Below are 14,182 nucleotides of genomic sequence, written 5' to 3' on the forward strand. Positions count from 1 at the left end.
CCTGCATAAATAGGGGTATAGCGTCTAGATCCAGGGAAGTCATGCTCCCCCTCTATTCTGCCTTGGTCAGACCACACCTGGAATACTGTGTCCAATTCTGGGCACCACAGTTGAAGGGAGATGTTGACAAGCTGGAAAGCGTCCAGAGGAGGGTGACTAAAATGATTAAGGGTCTGGAGAATGAGGAGCGGCTTAAAGAGCTTGGCATGTTTAGCCTGCAGAAGAGAAGGCTGAGAGGAGACATGATAGCCATGTACAAATACGTAAAGTCATAGGGAGGAGGGAGCAAGCTTGTTTTCTGCTGCCCTGCAGACTAGGACACGGAGATTCCACCTGAATATCAGGTAGAAATTCCTCACTGTGAGGGCTGTTCGACAGTGGAACTCTCTCCCCCGGACTGTGGTGGAGGCTCCTTCCTTGGAGGCTTTTAAGCAGAGGCTGGATGGCCATCTGTCGGGGGTGCTTTGAATGCGATTTCCTGCTTTTTGGCAGGGGGTTGGACTGGATGGCCCATGAGGTCTCTTCCAACTCTACTATTCTATGATTCTATGATTCCTTCTCCATAAGCTTATACATTTCTGGGGCAACTATTTGCCCAGTCAAAAACATGCCAATCAACTATCCTATATAGTCAGTCAAAATAATTAACCCAAATCTGGGTCAACTTATCCATGGGTAAATTTAAGTACTATACTGTATCTCTTATTTAAAAATGAACAATCCTCTTATCTAAGTAGAGTTTTGAAAGGCAAGATATGGAACATCTAAAAGAAGCACCAACCTCCTCTACTTTCTCCACAATACCAGTTCTGGCCTTTCTGAATGACTGAGCAGGGAAATGGTGATGGTGGCCAGGGGCAGTAACACTGAACTCTTCAAGTAGACAGTTTTCCTTGCTATTCAACATGTACAGCACTACTAACATAGACTACATGATCGTGCCATGTGTCATACATATTCCTGGGACAAAATTCCCTGTGTTTCAAGATGGCAATGAGAGCAAATGGCTTCGAATACACCATTTTGCTAGTGGAAAATAGGAAAATACCTTTTGGCAAGTCATTAGTCCTACCTACCTTAATACTGTCTACTCTGATTGGCATCAGATCTCAGGTAGAAGTCACTCCCACCATGTACTGTGTCAGAGAGGTCAGAGACTGAAATTAGGAAGGCAGTTGCACTGCAGAGGTACAACTTTGCCATGGCCCATCATAAAGAATGCTAGAATTTAGAGCTGACATGCCTATTAGAGAGCTCCAGTGCTATAACTCTCTAGCAGAGAATGGTAAGTACCCTACCAAAGGAAGGTCCCAAGATTCCAACAGATGGGATTATAGCAATTAAGATGGCATCAAGCTAATGTAACAAAACATTGTGGATACATCCTGGTTGCCTTTGTGTGTGAAATGGAGAAGGGATCTTGTCCTTTGCCTTAGATAGCTAAATCCCTTGGGAATCATTTTTCTTCCATTAGGGTACCACCCTTTTCTTAGTGCACACTCAGTGAGTAGGTACCGCTCACTGCCAAACAATATGTACTTATGTATTTGATTCACCTGGCATTTTAACTCTCCAAGCAAAAGTTTCACGTAGTTGAATGTGTATATGCATGTGTACGTATGACACATCTGGCTCAAGAGAATCTTAATTCATAACAGCATATGAAAGAGTTGGGCTGTGTAGTCCAACATTATGCCCATCCCATGGCCAAGCACTTGCATATGCCTACAAGTATGACATGCATGTGATGCACTTCCAGCTTATGTTACTCAGCAAGGATTACTGCTGCCTCTAGCATATCGTATAAAGGTAGTATAAAGTGATTAGCACCCATGAATGACCTTACCCTCTACGAACCTGTCTAAACCTATTTTAAAGCTATCCAAGGACAGCATGCATATACCAGGGAGGCTACATGTTCTGTGCAGAAGAGTGATACTGGCTAACTGTGCATGAACTCTTGTGAGTCATATATTTCTACCACCATGGTAAAACCAGAGAAATTTAATCAGCCCAGTTGATTGCAGGGAGAACTTCAAGGATCAGTTGATCATGACAGCTAGTAGTTTGCATGAAAGGATGTATGGCTTCATTTTATTTCATTACACAAGGGATGGAGGACATTTTAAATGAATAACATGAGCTGGTTGTTTGCTGTGGGCAACCCTTCCACTGCTCTTTCCCTTTCACCTCCTTTGTGCTACCAGGCCCCTGAGCACAAGGGATGTTTTTCATCTCAAACCATTTTTCTTCCCATTGGATGAGCTAATAAGAGCTGGTACTTTAGCTCCTGGGTAAAAGGCCTGTTTTTAAACTTGCCCTCGTGAGCTGGGACATGAGGAATTCACCAGTGTGGAAAATGTTGGGTACCCTGACTTTAGGCAGTCACAAAGACTTGGATGTGGGGGATGTGAATAGAGAAAAAATGTTTCAAAATCTCAGTTTTACTGTGCATCCACATTGAGTGTAAATAATTCCATTTGAGAAAATATTCCACAGAGTAATATACATAGATTTGGGGCTTGCTGGCCATGAGAAGACAATGGAATGTAATTACAGTGAATGCTTCCTAGCAGAGTTCTTTGTTCTGAGAAGAGCTTGCAACTGTGAGAGGGTCATAGCTACCACAGCTCTGGGAAAACAACAACAAGCAGTGTTTTTTTTCCATGTAAAGACAATATGCTCTTTTCAACACAGGAAGAAGGTTCTTTTTTCTCAGTCATTTTAGCAACGACTGAAACACCTTTACCTTTTACAGGTTTGCACCTCTTTCTGTCTTCACTTTTGCTTTTAACATGAGTTGCACTGCTTTTTATCTTTGCTTTGGGGTTTGTCTTGCTTGTATCATTTTGTGTTTTATTCCTGTTGGTTTGTTTCTGACCTCTTACAATTTTTAAAATATGTCTGAACATTGTTTGGCTATTGGGTAACTCGAAAATATGACAACTAAGGAATCATGACTGCAGTGTAATTTTTTTTTTCAAAATCAGCACTGCCCTTAATCTTTTCTGATATTGTGTATGCACAAATACAATGGAACTGGTATTTTCATTTCATTTTTAAAGGCTTTTAAAACGAGCCTCATTAAATTGACTTATACTTGAACCTGACATTCACTAGGCAGTAAAATATAGAGCTTGGAAAGTTACCTCAAGAAGAACAAATGTTTTGATAGACTAAAACCATCTATTCTTGAGCCAGGGCAGGATGATGCTCTGGGTTGCTCTTTCACCTCCCCTGTGGGACCCAGGGCACCATGCTGTCACTGTCCAGTTATGGATGGCATCAAAATGTTATTACAATTGGTGCTCCTGGTTTATCAGTTTAACTTTTGTGGATTTGATTAAAATGGTCTCTCTATGAATCTCTAGGCCCTGTAGCACCTATATGGTCAACTTCCACCAGACATTGGACAGAGTTGTATTGGAGGACCTAGAAATACTAGAGAGGTGTTCCAGTGGAAGTTGCTCATAGAACCACACTGCAGGGCCTGGGAATTCCTAAAGAAATATTCTCTAAGGTAAAATATACCATCTTTTTGATTTGTGGTCTTCCCCTTTCAACAGAGAGGTCCTATACCCTTAACTCCAGCTAATGTGGAGGGCTCACTGTTTATTCATGCTTCTAAAAGGAAACTTCCAAGTTATTCCCTCAACTGCTGCATTCACTGCAATGTGTGTGTGTGTGCGTACATAGTATCACTGGATTTCCACATCACATAGATACAAGTACAGTAGAGTCTCACTTATCCAAGCTTCGTTTATCCAAGCTTCTGGATTATCCAAGCCATTTTTGTAGTCAATGTTTTCAATATATCATGATATTTTGGTGCTAAATTCATAAATACAGTAATTACAACGTAACATTACTGCGTATTGAGCTACTTTTTCTGTCAAATTTGTTGTATAACATGATGTTTTGGTGCTTAATTTGTAAAATCATAACCTAATTTGATGTTTAATAGACTTTTCCTTAATCCCTCCTTATTATACAAGATATTCGATTATTCAAGCTTCTGCTGGCCCGTTTAGCTTGGATAAGTGAGACTCTACTGTATATAGTCCTACCAACACAGAAAATAATATTGTATTTCTCAGGAGATATCATCTGACTTAATTGTATTGTAGATCAGCAGTCTTTCCCAACTTGGTCTGTATGAACTGGACTAAAATTCCCACCATCCACATTAGGATGGATCTGACATGATTGGAATTGCAGTTCAGTACATCTGGAGGGCACTGCACTCGGGAAGGGTGCATTAAATGCTTAGCTTGCAGCACCAGGAAGTGCTATGCTGGGCACAACAGAACTGCTGAAGCCTAGATTACCTCTGCACATAACACCAAGTATAAAACGGGAAAACCTACCTAGGCAAACATCTAATACATCTGAAATCTGAGCAGACATTAGTGGAGAAGGGTATAGTTATAACCATCAAGTGTAACAAAGCACCATATCTGTCCCATAGCTGCAAAATTTCCAGATCAATTTAAACAAAAAAAAAAGTTCCTTCGAGTGAGAATCTGAAACTGTTAGAAACTTTTAAAAATATAAAGTCATGTATTATTATTAATAATAACAATAATCATTTAGGTAAGGATGGTTTCATTTTTTAAAAAAATGTTCAGTATAAACAGGGCCTGCACACCACGAGACTCAAACCAAGCTGAATACAATACAGTCAAGGGCTGGACAAAATATGGCAGCTGTCTCAAGAAACAGATCTGAGGCTTCATGAAAAGGTAGAAAACAGTTTTTGACTTTATTATTATATTTGTATTGTCACAGGGAAGAAAAGGCATGCCTGGAATTTTCTTTCCAGAGCTGGCTCCCTTTAAGTACAGTGTTCCTGAACATTGATAAGTGGAGGATTGCCGTGAACTGCTCCACCACAGGCAGCAATATTTTTTGGGCCAGTCCAGAGCTAGCCAATACTATACACTGATTTGCCAGGGGGATGGCAACTTTCTTCTTTAGGGATTTCCAGACACATAACAAATGCATGAATCTTACTTAAGTCCCTGTTAGGCCACCATGCATAGCTGCTCAACCAGATTCAACTGGAAAGGTCACAAGTTCTGGTTTAGCCTCATGCCAATTTCCATTAGTCTCAGATATTGGTATCCTGAAGTTACAGCTGAACTCAAGTATTCATCCAACAAAACCCTTCTGGAACAAGTGGCACGTGCTGAGGCAGATAAGAGCACTAACATACAAGCACAATTGTGTGAAAATAAGGACAGAATGAAGTAGCACATCACCAAAGGTCTGTGAGCCACTGAGTATGGAAGAACACAAAGTGTGAGGCAGAAAAATAAGGAACGTGGATGGTTCTGAGGGATAGGCAACAGATTCCTGTAAATCACTACATACAGTAGAGTCTCACTTATCCAACATTCACTTATCCAACGTTCTGGATTATCCAATGCAGTCTGCCTCCCACCCAGATCCACAGATGTTTCTCTAGCAGGCCCGGCCCAACACGGGAAGCCGACCACGCACCCACATTGGGCGTCATGTTCCCGGGGGCACTATTGAGCCCCCGGGAGGCAGGGCTTGACCTGTCCCTGCCTCCCGCACCATGCGCCCTGGGCTCGCCTCCTGCGCAATGCGAGAGGCGGGGCCAGAGTGTGCAGTGCGGGAGGCGGGGCCAAGGTGTGCAGTGTGTGAGGCGGGGCCATGTCTGGAATAATAATAATAATAATAATAATAATAATAATAATAATAATAATAATTTTATTTTTATACCCTGCCCCATCTCCCCGAAGGGACTCGGGACAGCTTACATGGGGCCAAGCCCATACATCAGACAATATAAAACAAAGCAATAAAACAAGTCAATCGACAATAAAACAAATCATAAAAGATCACATACAATAAATATAATGATAAAATCTTGGGTTGGCTCCAAAAGAAACTGGGCCAAAAGTGCAAGTTGTGTCAGCCTGGCTGGGCCTTCGCTGTGGCCTGGAAGGACTCCCACCGCAGACTGGCTGGGCCAGGCCGGCTGGGCCTGGGTGCACGGGAGGTGGGGTCAGGGTGCGCAGCGCAGGAGGTGGGGCCAGGTCTGGCCATGCCGCTGTGTCGTGCGGCCATGCCTCCCGCAGCGCGGGGGGCGCAATTTTTTTTTTTGCATACCCTTTTGAATTGCCTCGGGCCGGTTCTGTTCTCTAGGCAGCAAGTACTGAACTTTTTACACATTTAATTTCTGACAATGTTGTTACTGTAAGTTCATTTTATGCAATTCTATCTTTTTTTGTAATCAATTTGTTAGTAGCCAATGTTTTTGTAGTCAATATTTTCAATACATTGCGATGTTTTGGTGCTAAATTCGTAAATACAGTAATTATTACATAACATTATCATGTATTGAACTGCTTTTTCTGTTGATTTGCTGTAAAACATGATGTTTTGGTGCTTAATTTGTAAAATCATAACATAATTTGACGTTTAATAGGCTTTTCCTTAATCCCTCCTTATTATCCAACTTTTTTGCTTATCCAACGTTCTGCCAGCCCATTTATGTTGGATAAGTGAGACTCTACTGAACTATCTTTTGGATTTTCTAAAGAATCTAGCAAAGAAAACAGGCACAACTCCTATGTTAGCATGCCATAACAAACAGCTCAATATCTCCCTTTCTGTTTACACGTGCTTTCGTGATTGTCATTGCTCAGATATATTGTCTCAGTGCTCAGCGTAGGAAGCTTTCCAAAACTGACAAGCTCCTTCTAACAAACACACTTGAAATATTTCAGACAGGTATTGTGCTAGGTCAATATGTACAGCTGGTCTGCAAATTCTAAGATTGGATTTGCAATCAATACACAGCGGAGACATATGTTTCTCAAAGCAGAAGTGGAGCGGTAGCTGAGATTCTGACCAATAAGACAAAGGAAGGGAAAAAGAGGACACAACTTCATTGGAAAGATGCCTAAATGGCAATCATCCAACAAAAACTTCTGAAAGCCTCAGAGAGGTGTCTGCATGACCTTCTTGTATACTTTTAAAAAAATAAGATCTAACTTGTCTACTCCCCCCTCCCCCCAATGATCCACAAACATATCAGATCAGCAACAAAATATTGCAACATGAAATGCTCCAACTCTGAGTACCATACAATCACTCATACATACATACATAACTTTATTACGGTCCATGAACCCACAGCTGTTAAGTGAATAACATAGAACAGTTTACAGAACAGTCATGCATCCTTTTGTTTTTGTGTGCCTTTAAGTCAATTTAACTCATGGCAAATCTCTCACGGGACTTTCTGAGCAAGGTTTGTTCAGTGAAGATTTGCATTTGTTTTCCTCTGAGATTGAGAGAGTGTGATTTGTCTAAGATCACCCAGGAGGTTTCCGCAACTAAGCAGGCATTTGAATCTAGTCTCCCAGGGTCCTTACACACACCATATAACCCACACTGTCATATAATCCAGTTCAAAGCAGATATTGTGGGATTTTATTCAGCTGTGTGGAAGGGGTCCCCGAGTCATATTCCAATATTCAAACAACTACATTACACTGGCTCTCTTTCTAGGATATTCCATCCCATTTCACCTTCCCCCATATCATCTTGTACGTCAACAAAACTCAGGCAGCATATTGTGGCAACTGAAATATTCGAAACTAGCTTGCTGGGCTGTTGGTAAGAGAGCTCTTTTTGTCTTATTTCTAAATATTTTTTTCTCAAGATCTGGCGGTTCCTCTTGTGTTGCTTGAAAGTGCTCTCTTATGGGTTAGTCGTGATATTTCAGCTATATAAATACAATTCAGTGAAAGAGTACAGTCAGCCCTACACATCCACAGATTATGTATCCATGGATTCAACTATTCATGGATTGAAAATATTTTTTTTAAAAATGCAAAAAAACCCAAACTTTATTTTTGCTATTTTATATAAGGGACATAATTCTACTATACAGTATATATAATGAGACTTACACATCCACAGATTTTGATTTCCATAGGGCATTCAGAAACAAAACCCCAGCGGATAGCAAGGGCTCAATATATACTTTTAGTGCATCGGATACGCAGTCATCACTAAATGTGAGGTTACAGTTCTTATTAAACAAAACAGACTCTGTTTCCTGTTAAGATTCAAAACATATAAACAAAGAGGACTGATTATTTTTGGATTTAAAGTCCAAAAAAGTAATTTTTCAAAGCTCAGACTACAATTAGCAGAATTTCTGCTTGCTTGCCACTTGGGGGGATATTTGGAGAGCTGCAATCCAATTCTCACAACATCTGGGGAGATACAGTTCTAATTGTATTGTTATGCATATACTTTGATGAGATGTTAGCATACCTACAAGACTCACACTGACATGATTCAGAGTTCAGTATGAGATAGAAAACATTCTGAGATCCCGATGTTTTGGACTTCACCTTCCAGAGGTCCCAGCTGGCATGGAAAATGAAAAGGAAATGTAGGAGTTGCAGTCCAAAACATCATGGGCACGAAATGCATGCTGTTGGCAGAACTACATCAGAGTAGGCCTTGGGAGAAGACAGTACCCCTTTGGGAAGAAATAATGGGCTGTTTGTTGAAATAAGCCTATGTGGATTCCATCCAACTGAAGCTAATCTCCAAGATTCCAATGTGAAGGAAGGACACAGTATGCTGACAATGAAAGCATCAACTGGCTGTCAGCCAGGATCCAAAGGCAAGGAAAACCCGATAAAGGACACAAAAAAGAGAATGGGGAGAAAATGCCCCATCGGGTAGGAAACCACTTTTCACAGTCCTTTCTTTGGGAGGCTGAGTACCTTGCAAAACTTCTTGCTTAGGCAGGCATTTATTTTGGAAATGTTATGAAATGTTTTATCCGCTGTACATGTGTTTTATTATAGTGTTCCCATGACTGATAGTAACATAATAAAAGACATGTAGCAGATAAAATATTGCATGATGCCACTTTATTTCTATTTCACCTTTTTCCCAAAAGATGGATTAAATGCAGCTTCCAGAATAAACTGCATACAGCTCTAAAACTTAAGATGAATTTAAGATTTAAATAGAGTAAATAGAGTAAAACTCATTGTAAGCATGAATCTGAAAGCAAAGGTTAAAACAATGCAGGACTAAAACAGAAAAAAATTGATAAAACTGTGGCAGAAAGGAAGGAGCCAGGAACAGTTATGGAAAAGACCTTCTCCCTGAATCCCACCTCATGTACCTCTGAAAACGTTGGGATTGAGAAAAGTGCCTCCATCGTGCTTTGGACAAGCTCAGATATTTTTCTACAGCAATTTCTAGTTCTCACTTTTAATGCTATTGCTGAGTGATGAACAGAAACCCAAGAAGAGTGAGCTTTCAGTTTTTGTATGAATAAATGGCATTGAAAATAATTGTGTATTTAAGTCACAGCAGAAAAATGTGGCCAAGTGGAAAACTCAAGTCCATTGCTAGCCCATCCAGCAATAAGAAAACTCGTGACCTCAAAAGGAGAACTCATACCTGAGAATAAAGCTGACACCAATGATCAGCAAACTAGCCAATATCATTCAACAACTTGAAGTGTGTAGTTTTGGAAAAGTTTTGTAGGGAGGCCTTGCATATGCTAGGAGACTTTTTTAGATGGGTATTAGAAGAGACTGCACTGATTCCTCAGTTTTCTAATCAATGATCCTTCTAGTTGGAATGGGGTAAGCAAGACACAGACAATGTCTAAATTAGTAGTCACTGAAGTCCCCCAAAGCACACAAAGAGAGAAACATGGGACTTTTTTGCCTTCAAAGCCACTCAAAATAAACTGAGGTTCTCCAAATTATCCAAAACTATGCACTACCCAAATCCACCCAAAAGTAGCAAAAAATGAAAATAGAGTTACATCACTTCTTCATGAAACACATCATAAAAGGCAAGTCTCTCCCCAGTCTCCTCCTCTATTACTCTGATGGTTCTGTAGAAGGACTGTAACAGCCACCATTCCCTACCACTGAGATAAGAGATGCTGATGTCCAACAATAGCTGGAGAGTCTCAAGTTGCCCACCTCCAAATGGCAAGGAAACCAGCAGTTCTTCTGTGAAAATCAACTTTGATGATCAAAATCTCAGTCTTTATCTGTTAAGAAGGATAGGCCGGAAAGATATAGGAAATTAAAACTGAACCCCCTCCTCCAAATTAAATTTCAGAATTCTGGGTTTATTGTACAAAGATCCAAACTCTGTATGTAGGGGACGGGCAACCTTATTCTCCAGTGTCGGTGACATTATTCTGAGTTGTAATTACTGCATGGTGTAACATTTCAGAGTGTGACACTTTAGTCTGGATCTGAATGCTGCTCCCCATGGGTACACACAGTCAATATAAGCAGAGTGGACAGCTTTCTCTAACTAATATTTAAATTTCCCAGAGTGTCTTGGTGGTGTCAGGTCAGAGGCATTACGGGAAATGTAAAAGATGGATGGATCCAACCACTAGATGCTGCTTTGAGTTGAAGACCACAATGGAAAATTAGGACTTCAGGGAAATAAGGCAGGCTTTCTTTCATTTGATTTGCCAGGAGCAACTCCCTTTTGTCATTCATCTATGTTTCAATCTTCTGTACTTTCCCAAGTCCCCAGTAAAGGCAGCAGCAGTAGCTGTTGTATCTGCCTCCACTGTGGTCAGGGGGAAAAAATCATTCAATTTTTTTAAAAAAACTTAAAATCCAAAGTAATCCACCCTACGGCATATTGGAGTAAGACAAAGAGAGGAGCCAGCACCTACCGGGGCCATTACTTTTCAAATAAACAATGGCAAAAAATAAACCTGGAAGCTCCATTAAGCCTGGAAGCTTAATTCAGCATAATCAAAGAGGTTTGGTGTTATCTTCTATTGATTTCTTTGGCAGGTCTTCAAGATTTCCTGCCTAATGCCTTCATTGTCTCTCCCTCTCAATGTGCTATTCTATTCTTAGTCTGAACTCCTGTGCAATACTTGGCTCCTGAAGAAAAGTTGATTCTTTCACTTCAAACAACTTACTTGAAAGATGCATTTTGAACAATCTTTTCTATGCTGTTATATTTACCCATGCTATTAATTTTTATTTTTTTTAAAAAAAGTGGAAATAACATCCTCACTTGGCTTTTTTTCCCTCCAGGCTGAAAAATAATCTAACTTGAATTAAGGCTACAAACCTATACATTCTGGCTGCACATACAATGGTATTCTAAACATTTTTGTTGCTAGTGCATGGGATTTTATCTTTAGTGGTGCAAAGTTAATTAAAAATAGCTACAGAAGGCATGTTTCCTTATGTGAAAGTTGCATGTCTGGCCAAATCACAGTTATAATATCCATGTGAACAGACGTCTTTTGTTTTGGTCTAAAGTGCTTTCATTCCAGTTTATGGGTTACTTTGAAACCTATTCTAGATTAGTGGTGTGTACCATGGAAGGAAGGAAAGGGAAAGGAAGAAGGAAAGAGTCCAATCAAACTGGTATATAATATCTTGCAGTTCACTAGTACAGTAGACTCTCGGGCCCCTTCTACACAACTGTATAAAATCCACATTTAACTGGATTATATGGCAGTGTGAACTCAGATAAACCAGTTCAAGCAGATATTGTGGATTATCTGCCTTGATATTCTGGGTTAGATGGCTGTGTGCAAGGATCCTCAGTGAACTGGCACCTGTGGGGATTGATAGATAATTGTACTTTCTGTTTACTTGAGAGTTACTAATTATTATTATTATTATTACCATTACTATTACAAATAGGCCTAACTAAGAGCATACCCCATACAACACCATAACATGCACCCTGCTTTGACTTGATATTATTGAAATGCAATTATTAAAAGATAAAGACACGGTTTTATTGTATTATAAACATAATTTTGTGAAAGTAGTATTATTTCTTTGAATTATTATTATTATTTTCCTTGAGTTCCAGTTAACCGAGAGTTTACCATACCTAGATATCTCCATCAAAATGTTTGAAAATGGGGCAGTTTACTGTAGTTAAGTTTTGAGGAAAACTGCATCCCCTTGTTGGCTTTCTCTTCTACATCTCAGGCTACTTCCACACCGTTGTATAAAGTCTCACATTACCTGTTTTGAACTAGGTTACATGACAGTGTGGACTCAGGGTCCTTCCAGACAGCCATATAACCCAGAATATCAAGGCATAAAATCCCACAATATCTGCTTTGAACTGGGTTATTTGAGTCCATATGCCCATATATTCCAGTTGAAAGCAGATAATGTGGGATTTTATATAGCTGTGTGAACGGGGCTTCAGATAACCCAGTACAAAGCAGATATTGTGGATTATCTGCCTTGATATTCTGGTTTATATGACTGTGTGGAAGGGCCCTCAAATGACAAGGGCCCCTTCCACAAAGCTGAATAAAATCCCACATTTTCTGCTTTGTACTGGGATATATGGCAGTGTGGACTCAAAAACCCCAGTTCAAAGCAGGTATTGTGGGATTTTCTGCCTTGACAGTCTAGGGGCCCTTCCATACAGCCCTATATCCCAGAATATCAAGGCAGAAAATCCCACAATATCTGCTTTGAACTGGGTTATCTGAGTCCACACTCAGATAGTGTGGGATTTTCCACCTTGATATTCTGGGATACACGGCTGTGTGGAAGGGCTCAAGGTCACACACCCTGGGCTCCTCCACACAGCCATATAACCCAGAATATCAAGGCAGAAAACCCCATAATATCTGCTTTGAACTGGATTATCTGAGCCCATACTGTGGAATTTTCTGCCTTGATATTCTGGGATAGAGGGCTGTGTGGAAGGGCCCTCAGATATCCCAGTTCAAAACAGATATTGTGGGATTTTCTGCCTTGACATTCTAGGGGCCCTTCCACACAGCCCTATATCCCAGAATATCAAGGCAGAAAATCCCACATTATTTGAGTGTGGATTTAGATAACCCAGTTCAAAGCAGATATTGTGGGATTTTCTGCCTTGATAGTCTGGGATACAGGGCTGTGTAGAAGGGCCCTGGGTTATCTGGGTCCACACTGCCATACAATCCAGTTCAGTGTGAATTGTCTACAGCTGTGTTGCTGCTGCTCAGTCGCATAGTGGTTTCCGACTCTTCGTGACCTCATGGACAGCTGTGTGGAAGGGACCATACATACAGACCTATATCTTGAGTTTCCCAATGTTTGATGCCATGTGTTGGTCCTGGAGAGTGCCCACACCGGGCGCCCTCCACCCTCTCTTGTGTGTCTCACCCACAGCACCTCCTTGATGCCAACCTGCGTGAGCATATGTGCCCACAATGGCACATCCCTCCATGTGTGGAGACGCCTCCTGCCTCGCTAAGTCGTCCCACCCGGGCTGCCCTTTGTGCGGAGCCTGGTCTTGCCTCGGAGAGCCTGGTGTGCCCATCCTGGGCAAGAAGGAAAGAGGAGCAGAGCCCAGCGGTGGCTCTTTCCCCGCAGCCTTTCTCTCTCTCACACACACACACACATACACACACTCTTTCTCCCTCCTTGCGCAACACCAGCCATGGCACCCTTCCACACCCACCCGGGCAGCCTCCCTCTTCTCTCTCCCGGGCAAAAGCAGAGGCAGACAGCAATGGGCCGCGCGAAAAGCCGGGCACAAAAGGCTCCCGGCCATCAGGGAAGTCGCCCCTTCCGTGGTTAAGGTAGCCCCCTCCCCAGCCTCAGCTCCACGCCCAGCCCCTGCCTGCTTACCTACCTCTAGGGCTGCTGGCAGGTGGCTCAGGCGAACGGATGCTGCCGCTGCTGCTGCTGCATGTCTCGGGTCTGCACGCTCCTCCTTCTCAGCGCTCCATCGCTCCCAGCGCCATGTCTCCTGCTGCTGCCTGCGGTGCGCGTGCCTTGGCTGGCAGGCAGCGCGCGGCAGTGGATCCCGGTCCTCCTTCTCCTTCTTCTCCTCCTGCTGCTGCGGCTCCTGCTACATCCGGGCTGCCGCCGGCCAGGGCTCTCCACCGCCACACAGCGGCCACCCGGTGGAACTGCAAGGAAGGCTGCTGGGGAGGCGAGGCAGAAGGGGCATCTGTCTTGCACAGTGGTTCCCAACTTTCCCTTAATATAGTTCCTCATGTTGTTGTGACCCCCAACCATAAAATTATTATGCGTTGCTACTTCCTAACTGTAATTTTGCTACTGTTACGAATCGTAATGTGAATATCTGATATGCAGGGTGTATTTTCATTCACTGGACCAAATTTAGCACAAATACCTGA

The 14,182-nt window shown here is 41.9% G+C and overlaps 1 protein-coding gene across 4 annotated transcripts in view; it reads right to left on the bottom strand.

The window, feature by feature from the left end:
- pak5 (p21 (RAC1) activated kinase 5) overlaps positions 1–13,907 on the bottom strand; it is a 173,785-nt gene extending 159,878 nt beyond the window's left edge. For 2 of the 4 annotated variants that reach the window (XM_008116081.3, XM_008116114.3), the window contains exon 1: positions 13,672–13,907. The gene's annotated coding sequence lies outside the window, so the exon portion shown is untranslated. Of the gene's footprint in view, positions 1–13,667 lie in introns of all 4 variants that reach the window. The other 2 variants (XM_062957625.1, XM_008116108.3) reach the window with 2 other exon arrangements.
- Positions 13,908–14,182: the final 275 nt, after the last annotated feature.

This window comes from Anolis carolinensis, chromosome 1 (assembly GCF_035594765.1).
Source record: "Anolis carolinensis isolate JA03-04 chromosome 1, rAnoCar3.1.pri, whole genome shotgun sequence".
Lineage (NCBI taxonomy): Eukaryota > Metazoa > Chordata > Lepidosauria > Squamata > Dactyloidae > Anolis > Anolis carolinensis.